This window comes from Conger conger, chromosome 15 (assembly GCF_963514075.1).
Source record: "Conger conger chromosome 15, fConCon1.1, whole genome shotgun sequence".
Classification (NCBI taxonomy): domain Eukaryota; kingdom Metazoa; phylum Chordata; class Actinopteri; order Anguilliformes; family Congridae; genus Conger; species Conger conger.
The window spans coordinates 36,664,943-36,684,636 of NC_083774.1; positions in this window are offsets into that span (position 1 = coordinate 36,664,943).

The window sequence follows — 19,694 nt, forward strand, 5'->3', positions numbered from 1 at the left end:
CCCTGGAACAATGTTAAGGGCCTTGCTCAAGGGCCCAACAGCTGTATGGATCTTATTGTGGCTACGACCTTGCATGTCCCACTCATATACCTTAACCACTACACTACAGGCTGTATATAGCATGTGATGTGATTGCAAGGAATATTGTGTGATGGTGACTGCAGCACCACCAAGCTTTTAGATAATTGTTTTACAGTATATCTAGCCTGATTTCCAACTCAACCATGATGTGATTGATCGACAGCATAGAACATATAAGGACATGGAGAGGCAGACGAAGCATGCTTGGGTTTTCAGAACCCAGTATAGTTGCACACATGGACTCAGTAAGACTAATACAAAATTCCAAGCATAGCCCGTGTTTAGCTGAGTCGTAACTGATATTGTGAATCTGTATTTCTTATATTTGTTTTCGTTTATCATTTCAATGCATTCAGACTGTTAGTTGTTTACGTGAATAGGTTGCCGTCTTTTGCGTGTGTAGAGTGAAGCTACACATATAGCCTCTCTCTCTCCTCAAAACTAACTTCAACACTGTCACTCAGAACTCCTAATTGACATAGCTGGTAGTTGTAAATAATCCACTCACTATTGTAATACTTTGAGTGGAAGCTACGCTTCTCTCTTTGTCGAGTGATACCTGTTAGTTTATTCCACCACGCAGGCCTACAATTGCTACCTTTACCCATTTCCTTCCTTTGGAAAAGGACAAATAACATGTGTGCTTACGTGCGCATGCGCACAGGCAAACTGATTACCTTATCCTACCTAACTTCCTGTTAACTCAATCCCATATATGTTCTGTGTTTGTAAGTCTGTTGAGACTTGAGACCCTGTTAGAATCTTCCTTCTGTCTAGGCAAACTCTAGGTGTTTGTGGTTTCCTTTGAATCAGCAGCCAATTAAGGCCTTGAGAACAAGGTGTGTGGCCTCTTTGGCCAATGAAAGACTTGTATCTCTTGCGCCAAAAACCAGCAGACACTGCGGCCCTCCAGGACTGGAGTTTGACACCTCTGGTCTAGGCCAAGTGTTAGGGTGGGAGATTATTTCACCCTGTGCTGCACTCTTGCTCTCAGATACTAGGTTAAATATGCAAGTTTGGAGTCTCGCTTTTCCTGGTAGGAGCATTGCGAATCTCCGATAGCCCGGAGTGCTATACAGGAGATCTTCTTGGCTGTTCGCTTCCTCACTTCCTCTTGGGTCTCCTGCACTGGTGGTGGAGCTGTGAAGCATATTGTAGTTGTGTCAATATTAATGTATGTTTGCTATTAGTGTGGCTTTCCATAAGTATAAATGCACGGTGTGTGGAGGTCGCCCCGCTCGGCTGGAGAGCTCTGCGATTCTCGGTGGCCAGGGGCGATACCTGCGTGGCATCTCGTGTGTGGGCTCCTGTATGGTCAGTGGAGCCTAGGTGAGCCTTTAGTGATCGTTTGTGGTTGCTGACTTTCCTAAAAGTCTAGTTGTGTACATGATCGTTGGAGTATCGCCCCCCTTAGATGAGGGCTTGGCAAACTCACTGATAAGCTTGGGGCTCTGTGACTGAGACCCCCGTCGCTTTGTGTACACTGCCTACCTCTGTAGTATTCCTGCGGCATCAGGTGAATTGAGGGTTAATGTGTTTCATGGTCTAATTTTAAAGTAATCTTGCTTTGTCAATGAACTAGATTGTTAAGGTTGTTTTGTGTATTCTCCCCCCCAACACCACACGGATCTCTGCCTGCTTGGCTGATATCTCTGCGTGGATGACTTCCCACCACCTGAAGCTCAACCTTGCCAAAACGGAGCTTCTCTACATTCCTGCTAAGTCCTCTCCGTCAATCGACCTCTCATTGACTGTGGAGGACTTTGTAGTACGGCAAAGAATCTTGGGGTGACTCTTGATAACTGCCTCACCCTGGCTCCACAACTATCCTCCACTGCCAGAACCTGCAGGTTCTTTCTGTATAATATACGCCGTATCCCTCATCTCCTGACTGAGAAAGCCACCCTGCTCCTAGTCCAGGCGCTTGTCATTTCCTGCCTGGATTACTGCAACTCCCTCCTAGCCGGTCTCCCAGCGTGTGCCATCAAGCCCCTCCAGCTGGTCCAGAATGCTGCAGCCCGCCTGATCACCAGTCAGCCCAGGTCGGCTCATGTCACCCCGCTTCTCATTGGCCTCCACTGGCTTCCTATTGCCGCACGCATCCGTTTCAAGGCCCTAGTGTTGGCATTTCAGGCTGCTAAGGGGACTGCCCCACCTTACATACAATCCCTGATCACTCCCTACTCCCCAGCTAGATCACTCCGGTCTGCCAGCTCTGGTCGCCTTATGGTCCCCTCTCTACGTGCACCTGGCGGTCGAGCTGCACGTTCACGCCTGTTCTCCGTTCTGGTTCCTCAGTGGTGGAATGACTTGCCTACCACTGTCAGAACAGCAGAATCCCTCCCCCTATTTCGACGCAGACTCAAAACCCACCTTTTCAAACTCTACCTTAGTCCTCCCTCCTGATTTCCCCTGCCCCTCCTTTCTGATATCCCTATCCTTGTCTAACCCCCCCCCCCCCCCCCCCCCCCCAAAAAAAAAAAAAAAAAATGCACTTATGATGACAACTATGTTTAGAAAAGCATTTCATGTGTATTTTGCTAGTTCTGGATGTGATGCTTTGACTTATGGTAGAACCTATGCACTTGTAAGTTGCTTTGGATTAAAAGCGTCTGCCAAATGACTTAAATGTAAATGTAGTTAGGGCCAGTATTCCTGCTGTGGAATCAGAAACAGGATTGTATGTTGTATGTCTTTCATTATCACTCTACCGTTCCGGTCCTTGGTAGGCTATAACGCAGTTGGGAGTCTGGGTAGGCGTCTCCCTTGAGCTATAGGTGTACCAATGTTCTACTCGCTGAGACGGGTGGGCGGGGGGGTTGGATGCACGACTCAGAAACAGGGGTGTGATAAAGTCCCGTCAGGGCTTTATTCGGGGAATATCCAGAGAGTGTAGTAAAAAAACTAGCAATGTTCGTACAAGTGTAACCAAAGTACTGTACCGAGGGAGAAGGCAGTCTCGTAATTGGTACACCATGCAAAAGTCCGGTAGCCAGGATTTCAGTTGCTTGTGCGTAATTTCTAACACTAATTACGGCACGATAGTCAGCTTTGGATGGGGTATATGTGACTGTTGCATAGTCAGTGCCATCATAAGTGGGGAGAAAGGTAATAATAATTCTAGGGGCCCGGGAACGTTCATTTGATGTTGGTGGGGCCTGGGATCATATAGTAAAAATTAATTTGATGCTGGTGAATTTGATGAAGATCATGAATAAGTTCACTTGAATGTGAGATCATTTCATGGGGCCCAAAATAACTGAAGGCACCCGGGAGCATAGACATAGAGAAATATGTTTGACTCCGGCTTCCTCTGGGTTCCCGCTGAGGTTAATATTTTTTGTGTGTTTCTGGTACCCTGGCTGGCCTCCACAGGCCTGGGTTATTCACACTGGGCAGATGTTTGAACAGGTGCGGAAGTCATTGGCAGCTAGCACACAAACAATGTGGAAAGCAACAGATTCAGATTGGCATCAATCATAAAACTTTGGGACAACTCACAGGGACAACTCACAAATCTTAGTGGGCTAGCAAATAGAATGGGCAGATCTGTTTACTTTGACTATCATGGACAGTGTCATTCACCCCTGCGGTAAGGCTTAAAGAGTAGCAGTACTTAGAGTTTCCAGGTGTCTGCCCCCACCATAGTGAGACATGCTGTTTCTCTCCATCCATGTTCCACATGGCCTTTTATTCTCGTCTTTACATCTCTCACTGCATAAAATATCGGTATCACTTTACAGTAAGGTCACATGAATTGGCAAATAATGTAGTTGTTAACATGAATTAATGATTTACAAATTAATTAAGTATGAAATTAACTTTATGAGTTAATGTATTTTTTTCTCTCTTAACTAATATATTCATTACATGAATATTTATACATTATCCATAGGATAAACATATTAGTTATGCATTAAGATTCGTTAACTGGTTCTCATTTCAATATGAATTGGCATGAACTAATGTAGTTGTGAGCATGTAATAATGATGTACAAATACATAAACCTTTCAGTTGTTAGATAGTTAACAACTACATTAGTTCATACGAAATCAGTGAACCTTATTGTAAAGAGTTACCAAAACATTTCCTTCTTTTGAAATTTTGGGGTTGCCATTGTTAACAGATAATGATAATGTGACAAAGTAGGTGAGAACACCATTTGTCCCCATTGCCATCATCATTGCCATATTGCTTATTCATTTGAATTGTTTGTTAGCCATAATTCCATCACTTATTTGCATTATGTTTCATTACAGTTCACATAACATCAGCATCTCTGGGTAAAGGAAAATACTGACAAGTATTATAAGTTTAGTTAATTGTTTATTGGGTTAGTTCTATGTTTCATAAGTTAATTACAGTCTTCTTTGTCTCCAATCCTAACATACTCACCATGTGGTCCAGAGGCACAAGGAGGAAGCAGCCAAACACTTCCTGTATTTGTATCCTAGGTGACATCATGAGTGATGTCACGGGACCAGACCAAGTAGGGGGGGGGGGTAGGAAATGTTTAGTAAGTTATGTATGTATATTGATTGTGATTTGTTTATGTGATTACAGATATATGTTATATAGTAAGCCATGTGAACGGTTTCGGTTGGGCTAAATGAGGACAAGGAATGGTTAATAATTGTATCACTTACCTGTGTTCAGGAGAGACACCTGCAGGATTGGTATAACCTAGATTGTCTGGGTTTGGGGTTGATTGAAGGCCTATTTAAAGAGTTGCTGTTTAGCTGCTGGGGAGGTGGGATGTCAGTATGTAGCTGCGTACATGTGACGTTAAGTTCTGTTATTATGATTTGAAGTTTGTTCACTTAAGCCAAGTTACTTGTTAATTTCTTTTTTTTGTTTTATATATATATTTTTGGTTGCACATGTAGCGGTGTCACTTGTTTTTGTAAATAAAACACCTTTTGTGATGCCGGGACAAGTCTCTGTCGTCTGCCTCCCAAACTTCTTGCCACTCTGGTCAGGCTTCCTAACAGATAAACATTATTATTTTGTTGACACATGAAGAGGTAACTAATTAAACTCTGGGGTTATCCCAAGATTAGCCTACGTGACATGTTCTTATTTTCAAGGACCTGCTAAGTTACAAGACTGACCAGAAAAACGGCAGGATAAAAGAGGATTTTGTGCAGCTTGCATGTGAGTTTGTAGAGCATCACCGGCTATAGTGGGCGGATACATCAGAACAGCCACAAAGAATAGTTTGTACGGATGGTCTGGAGCATGTGTAAAGGTACAGATGTGTAAAGGTAGACATTTTCACAATAATTTCAAGTGTATAAATCTCAATGTTATTGTGGATCTGGTTGTACAACCTATTTATGCATGAGGCTGACTATTCTTGCTGACAATTTTTTAACCATGTTTTTGAATACACATCTACAGACTGTAGCATTGTAGCAGTGTGGTTAAGGTACATGAGACCTACAAGGTTGCTGGTTCAATCCCTGCTGTAGCTATGAAAAGATCTGCACAGCTGTTGGGCCCCAGAGCATCCCCACATTGCTCCTGGGGGGGATTGTCCCCAGCTTAGTCTGATCAACTGGAAGCCACATTGGATAAAAGCGGCAGCCAAAGAACATGTAATGTAATGGACTGTATGGACTTTGGTCATGAGTCATGACAAAAATGTTGATCCAGTTTTGTGTGCATCCTACTTTGCTTTCAGACATTAGCATTCATGAGATCATTACATTACATTACAGGTATTTAGCAGACACTCTTATCCAGAGCGACGTACAATGAAGTGCAGATCAAACACAGGGACGAGTGTGATGATCACTTTGCATTTTGTTAATTGATAAATAAACTATTAACTATTTCTATTTTTGAAGGCATTCTTACTTTACAGCATTTTTTCACACCTTTTGCACAGTACTGTAGGTTCTGATAAGTGATTGAATATATGCAGGGGCTGATCCCTTAACTGCCTGGTATGCAAGCACCAAAGTTTAAAATTTGATGCAAGCCATAACAGGCAGCCAGTGGAGGTCACTGAGCAGAGGGGTGAATGCCTGGGGACACTGAATACCTGACGAGTTGCGGCACTCTGGATCAGTTGTAGGGGTCTGATGGCAGATGCTGGAAGGCCAGCCAGCAGATAATTGCAGTAGTTCAGGCAGGACAAGACTATTGCTTGAACGAGGAGCTGAATGGTAAATGGTTGGCATTTATATAGCCCTTTATCCAAAGCACTGTACAATTGATGCTCTTGTTCACCCATTCATACACATACCCACACACCAACAGCAATCGGCTGCCAACCAGCTAATCAGGAACATTTGGGGGTTAGGTGTCATGCTCAGGGACACTTCGACACGGCCGTAGCCGTTTTCTCAACAAATATTTAGCAAGTTCTTCACCCGTTACACCCAGATCACTGCAGATATGTTCTTGGGGAAGGACAGCCTGTCCATCACCCCTCCAAGGTTTCTTGCACTGGGGGATGAGGTCACTGTGGTATCCCCAAGTGAAATGGAAAAATCAGAGATTGGAAGGCTTAGAGCTTAGTTCCCAGGTAAGACGGAATGATTAGTTCCGTCTTACCTGGGTTGAGCTTTAGATGGTGGTTGTCCATTCAGCTCTGGATGTCTCCCAGGCAGGCGGAGATACGGGTAGAGACCTGTGTGTCGGATGGGGGAAAGGAGAGAAAGAGTTGGGTTCCATAAGCAGAGATAACGGGGCCAAGGGATCTGGTGTAAATGGAGAAGAGGAGGGGACCGAAGACTGAGCCCTGGCGAACTCCTGTAACAAGGGGGCGAGGGGTTTATACTTCCCCAGCCCAGGTGACCTGGGAGGTCCGGTCAGAGAGATAGGATTTAATCCAGTCTAAGGCTGTGCCACAGATCCCTGTAGATGCCAGGGAGGATAGGAGGATGGAGTGGTTTACCGTGTCCAATCAATTTTCATTGGCTGTTTATTCAGCCACAATTTTTTAATTGGGGTTTTAAAGCCTGAGCTCAGGAGGCAATACACCAAATCTCCTGCATGTTTGATAAATTAGTGTAGTGCCCTGTCTTGGCCAATTCTCACCAAGTTTTACAAGTTAGTACATTCTGATTAGTAGTACATCATGGTTTTCCTCCTACTTCTCTGGTCGTTCCTACCAGATGACTTGGAGGGGCTCAGTCTCTGACCCCCACCCCCTACAAACTGGAGTCCCGCAGGGCTCAGTTCTTGGTCCTCTCCTCTTCTCGCTATACACCATGTCTCTTGGTTCTGTTATCTCTTCCCATGACTTTTCTTACCACTCTTACGCCGATGACACCCAACTCTTTGTTTCCTTCCCCCCCGATACCCAGGTCACCACACAGATCTCTGCCTGCTTGGCTGATATCTCTGAGTGGATGACTTCCCACCACCTGAAGCTTAAGCTTGCCAAGACTGAGCTTAAGTCCTCTCTGACAATTGACCTCTCACTGATTGTTAAGGACTGTAGTATCCTCCTCCCATATGGCCAAGAATCTTGGGGTGACTCTTGATAACCGCTTCACCCTGGCTCCACATGTATCCTCCACTGCCAGAACCTGCAGGTTCTTCCTCTACAATATACGCCATATCCGTCATCTCCTGACGGAGAAAGCCACCCAGCTCCTTGTCCAGGCGCTCGTCATTTCCCGCCTGGATTACTGCAACTCCCTCCTTGCCGCTCTCCCAGCTTGTGCTATCAAGCCCCTCCAGCTGGTCCAGAATGCTGCAGCCCGCCTGATCACCAGTCAGCCCAGGTCAGCTCATGTCACCCCACTCCTCATTGGCCTCCACTGGCTTTCTATTGCCACATGCATCCGCTTTAAGGCCCTAGTGTTGGTATATCAGGCTGCTAAGGGGACTGCCCCACCTTACATACAATCCTTAATCACTCCCTACTCCCCAGCTAGTCCACTCCGGTCCGCCAGCACTGGTCGCCTCATGGTTCCTTCACTACGAGTACCTGGCGGTCAAGCAGCACGTTCACGCCTGTTTTCCGTTCTGGTTCCTCAGTGGTGGAATGACTTGCCTATCACTGAATCCCTCCCCCTATTTTGACACAGACTAAAACCACACCTTTTCAAACTGTATCTTAGTCCTCCCTCCTGATCCTGCCCCCCCTTTCCGATATCCCTCTTGTCTCACCCAAAAAAAGATATATCAATTTTGCACTTACGATGAGTGTATTTTTTGTTTAGAACAACACTTCATGCGTATTTTACTAGTTATGCATAGGGGTGCATGGGTTGATACAGGTAACAGGATAACAGGAAATATATTGTAAAACATGAATTACCTCGCTCTTTTTTTTACTTGGTGTTGCTAATGTTTGCTAGCTTGTTCATATATATATGTATATATATTTAAATATCAGAAATATGTATTTCATATTGTGTTAGTTAATTGTAATTTGCTTGCTATCTAGTTTGGATTTCATATCTAGTTTTTTTCTGTCAATTGATAGTGGCAAAACAGGTCAATCGCACTAGTCAACAGCCTTGGTTATAATGGTAGAAACGCTGCTGAAAAAATCGACTGCCATAATCAACATGACAGAATCAAAGTAAAACAGCAAGAAACCATTCTACTCACCGTGTGCTTTTATTCTTTAAACTTGCTGTTGCTAATGTTAAGATACCTAATTAGTTTTATATCCCAAATATATTTTTATATCCCAAATATTTTCTTCATAGAGCTGGATTGGTTTCATTTCAAGGACTGTTAAATCTGTTTTTGTGTTCATATGACTTCTTTTCTGAGATTTCTTTCTCTGTAAAACAGGCGAGCTACCCTAAACATTTGGTGACAATTGTTACCTTGCAATAATTCAGATAATTACTTTAACTTGGTTCATTCTTAAATGAATACAAATTAAAACTTTTTTCTAAGACTGCTTATTAATATCCATGTTTGCTGGCTGCTATGTCCATCAAAACAAATCACTAGCTAACTTTTGGTTGCAGAAGAGACACTTACATTATTACAAATATGGAATTTAGTGAAAGTAAGAATTGGAATTATAGAGCTTTAATGAAATGAGAGTAGGGTTATGAGAATCTTTGTAGGCTTTAATGTTGTGACAGGTTGTGAGGCAAGGGGCCCAAGATTTGTACAAAGGGGTGACCCATTTCCAGTGTTGCTCTTCGATTGATTGAGCACTGCCTCATTCGCAGATCTCATCAGCATAGATTCGGCTCTCGTAGCTTAGTTGATTGCTACTCATTTTCAAATTATCTAAATCAGGAAAACAAAGAAGTTGTCACAATTCTGTGGTTGCAAACCCGCAAGACTGGAAAATGGAAGCTTGTTTTATTGTTAATATTATTTTTACAGTGCACATGCATGACCATTACAGAACAATAGGCTAAAATAGATGCCATTGTAGGGGATGGGTCATTTTGTGACTGGAGAGGTTGCAGGGGGGATGTTTGACAGGAAAGACCACTTCAGGTTGGGGCCAAGTTGTAAACAGAAGCTTGTGCGTGAACTAGTTTTCTGTGGAATAAAACTGGGCCAGTTGGCTAGCAAAGCCAGCGCTGTGTTGTCAGCCCCATATTTGGTCGTTAGCTGCTGCCGTTCGCCACAATATGAAGTTATGAGACTCTGAAAAAAAAGCATTGAGATAACACAGTAAATGGTAAACCCATCTCACCACATACAGTACAAAACCTATTTGTGACTGGCAAAGGTCTACATTCATTGGTCGTACCTACATTGAGGATGATTTTATGGTACAAATAGGCCTGTGATATTATCCTAGCCTACATCTGGCAACAATGTCCATTTCACACCGTGACAATGCATTCATCATACCCGCTTAGAAGTTAATTTAAGAGATACAATGTAAATGTAATGTTAAATCAATGTAAGCTCTGACAAAAAATATAGACCGACAATCTGTGTTTGCCTCAGTGGTGTGGGGAAAGGTGGGATTGTTTACACTATGAGTGCATATGAAGTCATGAGACACTGCTATTTGTAAAGATTGGATAAAAAAAGAGTCGTTTTTGAAAAAATAAAAAATGGAGAAAAGAGGTTGCAGACATTATTTCTTGAACTTGGTGCAAGTTTGATAAAATACAGTAGTGCCCCCTATTGGACAATTGTTACCTAGTTTTAGTTAGTACACATTGACTAGTAGTACACATGGACCAAATTTCAAGATTATTGGACAAGTCAAATGCAATAAAGGGAACCCAGACAGGCACCTGGAGAACATGCATACACAATGCAGAAAGGGCCCGGACAGGATTTGAACACTTGACTTTCTTTCTCAGAGGCAAGTCACCTAACCACAGGACCACCATGCCACCAGGAAACTTTGCCCTTTTTGAAGAAGCTTGGTTTAAAGAGGCAGCACCCAAAGCTTTGATATGCATTTAATCTTACTGGATTCTTCTAGCACTACCTGTTGGCCGAGAGGTGCCAAATTTGACTGCATATCTGTATGAGTTTGGTGAGGATCCACATAACTAATGTGGACATAGGATTCACCAGTTACAGCTGTTTTTTTAAGGACCCGAATTTAAGGACTACAAACATCGGGTGAGGGTGAGTCAACATATCAGTGAGCCCTTTTCAATGACAGGAAGGGATTTACAATGGTCTTGTAACAACGTTTTAACAATTATGTTTTTCAGACCAAATGTCAGAAAGGGGAAGAAATGTGATCTAAGTGACTTTGATCATGGGCTTTGATCCACCCTGTCTGGATTGGTTTGGGGGTGGTTTGAATATCTCAGAAACTGCTGATCTCCTGGGTCTCAGGACTTTGCAGAGAATGGTACAAAAAACAAACAATCTATCATTAGAGACAAACAGAGTCATTTTTTTAAAATGATAACATTCTAAGGGACAGTCAACATGGTTTTCATAAGAGTAGGTCATGCCTGACAGACATTTTGGCATTCTTTGAGGAAAGTACATGATAAGGTACCACATGACAATTATCAAAATGAGGACGCTAGGAATTAGAGGAACCATTTCAGAGTGGGTTCAGAACTGGTTACGGGACCGAACATGAGGAGTAGTTCTTGTGTTCATGTTCAGGAAAGACATTCTCTGAGCAGGGTTTTGTGGGAAGTGGAGTCCTACAGGATTCGGTGCTGGGGCCATCACTCTTTACAAAAATGAGCCTTGAAGGGGAAAGTACTTTAGTTAAATTTTCAGATGATATAAAACTAGGAGGCTTAGCTAACATCTTGGAATCTACTAAAATAATCCTGGAAGATTTGAACAGAATCCAGAAGTGGGCGGAAACCTGGCAAATGAAATTCAATATAACGAAATGTAAAGTCCTACGTGTGAGGAATGAAAACAAAAACATTACTTTATGGGTGGTCCAAAATTGGAAGGTGCTCAAGTTGAAGTTTTGGGAGTCATAGTTCATGAAAGCCTTTGAGGTTCTATTCAATGAGCGGTAGCAGTAAAAAAGGCCAACAGGATGCTGAGATACATAGCCAAGTGTATTAAGGAAGTTATACCAACCTAATATAATACCCTTGTTAGACCACACTAAGAGTACTGTGTGCTGTCCTGGGGATCGCACTATAAGAAAGATATAGAGGTGGTGGAAAAGGTTCCGAGACTTAGGCAAGATTTGATTGAAGCTTTTAAATTAATTAAAGGGATTAACAAAGTGAATTACAGGCAATTCTTAAGGTTAGCAGAATGAGAGGGCATAAATGGAAATTGGCAAAGGATAAATTCTGGACAGATATTAGGATGTATTTTTTCATACACAGAGTGGTCGCAGTGTGGAATAGCTTGCCAGGACATGTAGGCAGACAAGTTTTCAAGACCAAGCTTGATACGGTGCTAGATACTATTTAGCTTTTAGGCAAACTGAGTGGTAGGTACACATTAGTGGGAGGAAAAGATGAACATCATGTTGGCCATCATGTTATGTTACGTTATGTTATTATCGCTAGCCACCTATCCAAAATTACCCAATCACCATTACCCCTATCCACCATTATCGCAATCCACCATTACCCCTATCAACGATTAGTTCATTGCCACTAGCCCTATCCTGCATTACCCCTATCCACCCTTACGCCTATTGACTCTTATCCCTCTCTACCATTATCACAATCCACCATTACCCCTATACACCATCATCAGCATTATCGCTTCCACACTTCAAAAGCCTTGTTGTTCTATACCATCAGATTAACCTTTAGCACACACACCCTTTCAGCCCTGCTCAGACTGAATAGTCTCTTATCTGTAATGTCCTTGTACAGGAGGGGAATGTATGGCAGTGTGACATCGTGCATGTTCTTTAAACTCTGTTCCCCCTGAGAGGGTGTGACGTCAGCAGTGGCATCACACAGTACATGGGTTTCTGGAAGACCAGCAGTGCCATGACCTGTGCATTATGTAAGGAAATTGCTTTGTTTACTAGGCAAATGTGTTCTGCTGCACCGGGACTGGACCTGGTTTGTTTATTGTCATGGCAAGAGCTACATATCCTGCAACTGTCAGCCACAGCATTGGACAAATTCACCCTTTCATATTTGATCACAATCTCGCCAAATTGAGCTTTCTGCGTTCTTCTTTCTAGGCAATGTCAAGGCTGTTTCCCCAAAAGGACATTTGGAGACTATATTATGGGTCTTACGGGGTGTAAAATACTGTATTTTGCTTACTAAAATCATTTTTATTCTGAAAAGAAAGTGCTTGCACTTCCCCCCCGCCTGTCACCCTCCCCCTACCTCTTCCTCTCCTTGTGCTCTCTTCAAATAGCAACAGGTCAAGACATTTTTAAAAATAAGTGTTGTAACAATGTTGTATATTGTTGTGTGCTTGCAAAATATGTATTCAAACTGCTTATGCTTTGTGCTCCTGATTAAAACAATAATTGTGTGTGTGTGTGTGTGTGTGTGTGCGCGCGCATATGGGCACAGACAGCTGTGCGCTGACTCAATAGAACATCCAGAATTAGTTATCAGCCCCAAGGTTGTTCTGCATTCAATTGATATGAGACCACCTCTTGTGTCTTTTCTGCGTAACCCCCCCTCACACAAGTTTGTCTCATGTGTGGGTATTTTCTAGATCATAGTAAGATATAAGAGACTATTGTTTTGGCATATGATTTGAGACTTATTGAATGGTGTGTGGTAACCTCTTCTATTTGCGCAAATGAAATTGTTGAGCTTAAAGAGTTTCTTCTCATTCTTATTCTCTCCAATTTCTGTCACATTGGGGGGCAAAATTCTATGACAATGGCAAGTTTTCCAACGCCTGCTGGAAAATCTACTTTTCATGAGGGCAGAGAAGTGTAAATTTCACTGATCTACTGTCCAGTCTCTAGGGGCCATGGAGATGGATCCTGAAAAGACCAAAGCGGTGATGGCCTGGCCACCAATTGCAAGGAGTTGCAGAGGTTCCTCGGTTTTGCTCATTTCTACTGGAGGTAGAAACTCACGGCTCTCACCTCAAGAAGGTCACATTCCGCTGGACCCAGGAGGCCGAAGCTGCATTCCAAGACTTGACAAAGCACTTTACCCCTGCTCCCCTGCTCCGCTGCTGGTACTTCGAATCACGTTCAGGAAAGAAAGAGTCCTTACCCCGCTTTACCCCTGCTCCCATCCTTACCCCACCTGACCCCTGCTCCCATCCTTACCCCGCCTGACCCCTGCTCCCATCCTTACCCCGCCTGAGCCCTGCTCCCATCCTTACCCCGCCTGAGCCCTGCTCCCATCCTTACCCCACTTTACCCCTGCTCCCATCCTTACCCCGCCTGAGCCCTGCTCCCATCCTTACCCCGCCTGACCCCTGCTCCCATCCTTACCCCGACTGACCCGTGCTTCAGTCCTGACCCCGCCTGACCCCTGCTCCCATCCCGACCCCGCCTGACCCCTGCTCCCATCCTGACCCCGCCTGACCCCTGCTCCAGTCCTTACCCCGCCTGACCCCTGCTCCAGTCCTTACCCCGCCTGACCCCAAAAGGCAGTTTATTGTGGAGGTAGATGCTTCTGACACTGGTGTCAGAGTTGTTCTCTCCAAAAGGGCACCAGACAACAAAGTACATCCATGTGCATTCATTCTTCTCTCGTCGTTTTTCCCCTACAGAGATAAATTACATCATCAGTGCAGCTATTAGCAGTCAAGTTGGCATTTTAGGAGTGCCGTCACTGGCTGGAGGGCTCTTCCATTCCTAGTGTGGATAGATCGTCAGAACTTGGAGTGCCTCCGCTTGGCCAAGAGACTTAATACTCACCAAGCCCGCTGATCTCTGTTTTTCAATCAATTCCACTTCACCTTCAGCTACCAATCTGGAACCAATTTTGAGGCTAGATACACTCACCTGCCAATCCCAAAGAGGGTCCTGTCTCCATTCTTCCTCCTGGTGCTCTGGTCCCAGCCACCGAGCTGGAAATTCTCAGAATGGTGGAACAAACGTTGAGAATTGATCCTGTTCCCCTTGATATCCCGTTGAATTAGTCACCGGTCTACCTACCTCCAGAGGAATAACAGTGGTTCTGACCATTGTAGACCAGTTTTCCAAATATGTGCACTTCGTAGCACGACCCAAGCTTCCTTCAGCCAGTGAAACGACAGAGGTCCTCTGTCAGCATGTTTTCCATCTCCACGGTCTCCTTCTGGAGGTCAGACATGAGTCCCCAGTTTTCCAGACGTTTCTGAACAGCTTTTTGCTCCCAGCCTGTCCTGTGGGTTTCATCCTGAGTAGTGTGGCCCGAGCCTTAGTCGAATGGACAAACAGAAAGGATGAATCAAGAACTGGAAAAGAGCCTACATTGCCTGGTCGAGAAGTCTCCAACATCCTGGCTCAACATGCTCCCTTGGGTGGAATACGCCCACAACTCCCTTCCGGTCTCCTCCACAGGCTTGGGCCACACTACTCCGTCACATTACCAGTATGAAGAAGCAAGCCGACCGCTATCCATGCCCTGCTCCTCGTTACACAGTGGCTATCCTCCTGGGTCCTTCCTGAACATTTGACGCCGAAAATGGGGTTGCCAGTTCCTGGTGGATTGGGAGGGGTATAGACCAGAAGAGCGTTCCTGGATCCCAGAGCATCACATCTTGGACCTCTCCCTCATCCGTGATTTACTCCGCCAGCGCCCCGACCAGGCCTCTAGGGCCCTTAGTATTGCAGCAGTGTCAGCATTAAACCAGCAGTCCTGACTGCCTGCATATTGCATCAGTGTCAGTATCTATTATCCAGCATTACTGACTGCCTGCATAGTGCATCAGTGTCAGTATCTATTATCCAGCATTACTGACTGCCTGCATAGTGCATCAGTGTCAGTATATATTATCCAGCATTACTGACTGCCTGCATAGTGCATCAGTGTCAGTATCTATTATCCAGCATTACTGACTGCCTGCATAGTGCATCAGTGTCAGTATCTATTATCCAGCATTACTGACTGCCTGCATAGTGCATCAGTGTCAGTATATATTATCCAGCATTACTGACTGCCTGCATAGTGCATCAGTGTCAGTATCTATTATCCAGCATTACTGACTGCCTGCATCTTGTAGCGGTGTCTGTATCTATTATCCAGCATTACTGACTGCCTGCATCTTGTAGCGGTGTCTGTATTTATTATCCAGCATTACTGACTGCCTGCATCTTGCAGCAGTGTCAGTATTTATTATCCAGCATTACTGACTGCTTGCATCTTGCAGCAGAGTCTGTATTTAACCAGCTGTTCAGACTGCCTGTATATAGCAGCAGTGTCGGTATTTAACCAGCTGTACTGACTGCCTGCATATGGCAGCAGTGTCAGTATATGTTAACCAGCAGTACTGACTGCCTGTGTATTTCAGCTGTGTCAGTATTTATCCAGCTGTACTGACTGCCTGCATGTGGCAGGTGTCAGTATACATTAACCAGCAGTACTGACTGCCTGTGTATTTCAGCAGCAGTATGCATATTTCAGCTGTTTCTGTAGTTAATCAGCAGTACTGACATATTGCAGCAGTAAATTGAGTAAATTGTATAACGACGAGAGACATGCTTTTAGTTTTTCATCATCCACCTGGTGTACAGGCATTATTGAGCAAGTTCTCACAGCTGTGCTAACAGAAAAACCTGGAATGACGTCAGTGTCACTGGGCTCAATGTCACAATACTGGTTACCAGGAAACGCATTTCCCAATCAGCCCCTCCGGGGCATCATGTGAAGTTCACTAATATGGCTGTAAAGACTTGAGCTCAGTCTAAACATTTTTCTGTTTGCTTAACCCTTCCAGTCCCAAAGGTGCCATATGGCACTGAAGCTTAACTACCGTAAACAAACCCAAGATGGCCATATGGCCATCTCAAACTTTTCAAAATGACTGCTATTCTACACACACACATGCAGGCACACACACCCATGCGCATCTGCGCTGGCCCAGTGTTATAAGCTTTTACCTTATTTGTTGTTTTTGTTCCTGTATCATCCTGATTTTTACTACATTCCTAACAAATGATTACCAAAGGCCTTAGCAGACTCTTGTATGGGACAGCACTGAATACTCCACTGCAGGGACAGGCCAAAAGTAATCAGTCCCTGTCTGTATTCATTTCTGAGAAAATGAACATGGCTGTTTGGTGATGGAAGAGGTGGAAGTAGGGTTTTATGAGAATGGTTGTGTGAGTCTATGGTTTTATGAGAATGGTTGTATGAATGTAGGGGTTTATGAGAATAGTTGTATGAATGTAGGGGTTTATGAGAATGGTTGTATGAATGTGGGGGTTTATGAGAATGGTTATATGAATGTAGGCGTTTATGAGCTTTTAGGAACATAAGGTTTTATCAGTATAGGCTTGTACAAGTAGGACTTTATGACAGTAAGGTTTTCCTTTTGGAAAAGCATTCATTCCACATTCATTCATTTACGTAGTATCAGTATTACTGCAAGGAGAGTCATATATTGTGCTTACTTAAAACAAACAAAAAATAAATTGCAGTACGTTTGATAACCATTTTACAATCTGGCTCATCCAAAGAATGCTGCAAAAAAATAAAAAAATTAAAAATACATTCCAGTGAGCAGCGGTTCTGCTGACAGAAATGCTTTGTTAATGAGAGACGTCAGAAGAGAATGGCCAGACTGGTCAAAGCTGACAGGAAGGTGATGGTAATGCAAATAACCACACATTACAACAGTGGTATGCAGAAGTGCATCTCTGAACACACAACGCATCATAACTCTAAGTGGGTAGGGTACAACAATAGAAGTAAAAATAAGTCTAATAAATACCTAATAAAGTGCTCACTGAGTGTATATTTCAGAAATTATTTTTATCCATTCAACAATGCTGAGTGGCACTGGTTTTAGCCATTTCCTCATGACAGCCTTTTTGCTTGCTGCCAGAAGTATTTGTACCAGTTTCTTATCATTGATATCCACCCTTTAAATGAGATGCTCCCCATCAGTGTCACATCTAAAAGAAATGTCAAATACATTATTAATATGTTTTCTGGCACTTCCAGACTTCCAGACCTTCCACATAGTCTGGCACATCCACCACCACTTCCCTGATGTCGTTTTTGCAAGGACGTAATAAAAAAAACATAATATTTTTAAGAACAGAACTCTCGCCATATAGTTCCATTCCATTCTGCTTGACATATTCTTCTCCAGCTCCTCTGAAATATAAAAATTTCCCTCTCACTTCTCTTTTGTAAACAGACTCTTCTCTTGTGTATTCTCAGACTTGGACTGGAGAATGCCATTATTCATTCTGGGGATAATGTTATGACATGTTGTGGATTTGGATATTGACCATAATATTTTCATAATTCCTTCCTCTCCTGTTTCTAAAGCTACACCCAGGTTCTGGTTGAAATAATGCTTGAAGGTATCTATATAGAAGTTATTTAGATTGTTGTTGTACGGATTCAAAGCTCTGGAATGCCCCCTTGTGGACAAATGTATAATAATTTGTATGGCCTTTTTGTGATCCATTTTTTAAATGTATTATCAGATCAATTTGGAACAAATTCCATTTCGTAACCACACCACGGTAACAGTTTAGATGAATCACCTCCTGCCTGGTTTTAGATAGTATATTAATCCAAGGGTTATCATCTTATCATTTGTTGACCATCTTATTATGTAATCCAGTTTCTGCTATCATAGCTGCTATCGGTACCCCTTCTGTCATTGCACTTTCTATTTAATTCCATTCCGCAAAATATGGTGGTGTACACAAGCGAATGAATGGCCTTCACTGTGCGGTATAGTTGTATTCTTCATAAGTATCTGGATATCAACCTGTCCCATTCCATAAACTGTTTGGTCAGTATCTTCACTGGAAGTCTGAAAAAGTCTGCACGAGGCAGAATGTTCATTTAATCGAATATGTCAGACTTTATCTTTGCATTCAATGGATCATAATTAAGGTCAAATTATTTTGGGATATCCAGGTATCTGATTGATTCTGCATCCAATTTCGATTTATATTTTCCTCTGATATGGTTGGGTGGGTTGTAATTAAATGTGATTAACTGAGTTTTTTGTATATTAAGCTTAAAACCTGTGAGTGTGCCATATTTTTTGCCATATCGAGTAGACTTGTCAGTTTTGGGAGTGACTGTGTGAGCTGTCTGGTATAACAAAACGTCATCAGCTAATAGAGCCAATTTTTGTTCCCCCAATAACTATCCCCCTAATATTAGCATTTTGCCAGCATTTTGATGAATGAATTTGATAAATCACCATTAATTGTTATCCTTGTGGATGGTTTGTCATATAGATGTCTGAAGGCAATAGGTATTTTGATAACACTTTGTACAAGAAAGACCATCTGACAGAGTCAAACACTTTCTCAGTGTCTAAACTTATAATGGCTGTCTCTACTTCCTGTTGTGTGACATGTCTAATAATGTGCAGTGTTCTCCAGATATTATCTTGCGTTTATCTTGGTCGGATGAAACCCATCTGGTTTTAATGGATGAGTTTAATATTTTCTATTCTTATAGACAGTGTTGATGTGAACAATTTATTGTGCACATTTAATACAATAATACTTACCACAATCTAGTCTGTCTTTCCCTTCCTTTGGTACAACAGAAATGATTGTATGCCTCCATGAGGGTAGAATTTCCCTTTTCTGTAGCACCAAATTTAATGCAGCGGTCCCTGCATTGATTTAATCCACTCGGAAGTGAAAGCATCCGTGCCCAAGGATTTATTTTCTTTTAGTCTCCAAATTGCTGAGTATAATTACACTTTATCAATTTTTTATTTTGTTCATTAGTAATAGAAGGTAGATTCAATGAGGCTAGAAATGACTCTGAAGGTCGTCATTAATTTGTGGTTGGGATTACAGTGATTTATAATACTTTTTGAAACGCTGTTGGATTCTTTTTAGACTTTTCTCAGTGTCTCCTGAGTCAGGATTTCTTATCTTGTACATAGTATTGTCTTGTTGTTGTTTTCATAGGCTGTAAGATAGAAGTTTCAAATATTTCCATCATAATATACTTCAGAATAATATTTCTCGTGTATTCCTTTAATCTATTTCATTCCTCTTAAGAGCGTCTGCCAAATGCCAATAATGTAATGTAATGTAAAATTCCTTCATTTTGTAATGTTTTATTTAGCCTCTTCATTGAAAGTGTCTACATGGTCTTCCTGTATCTGATTTAATTCTGAAGCCTTT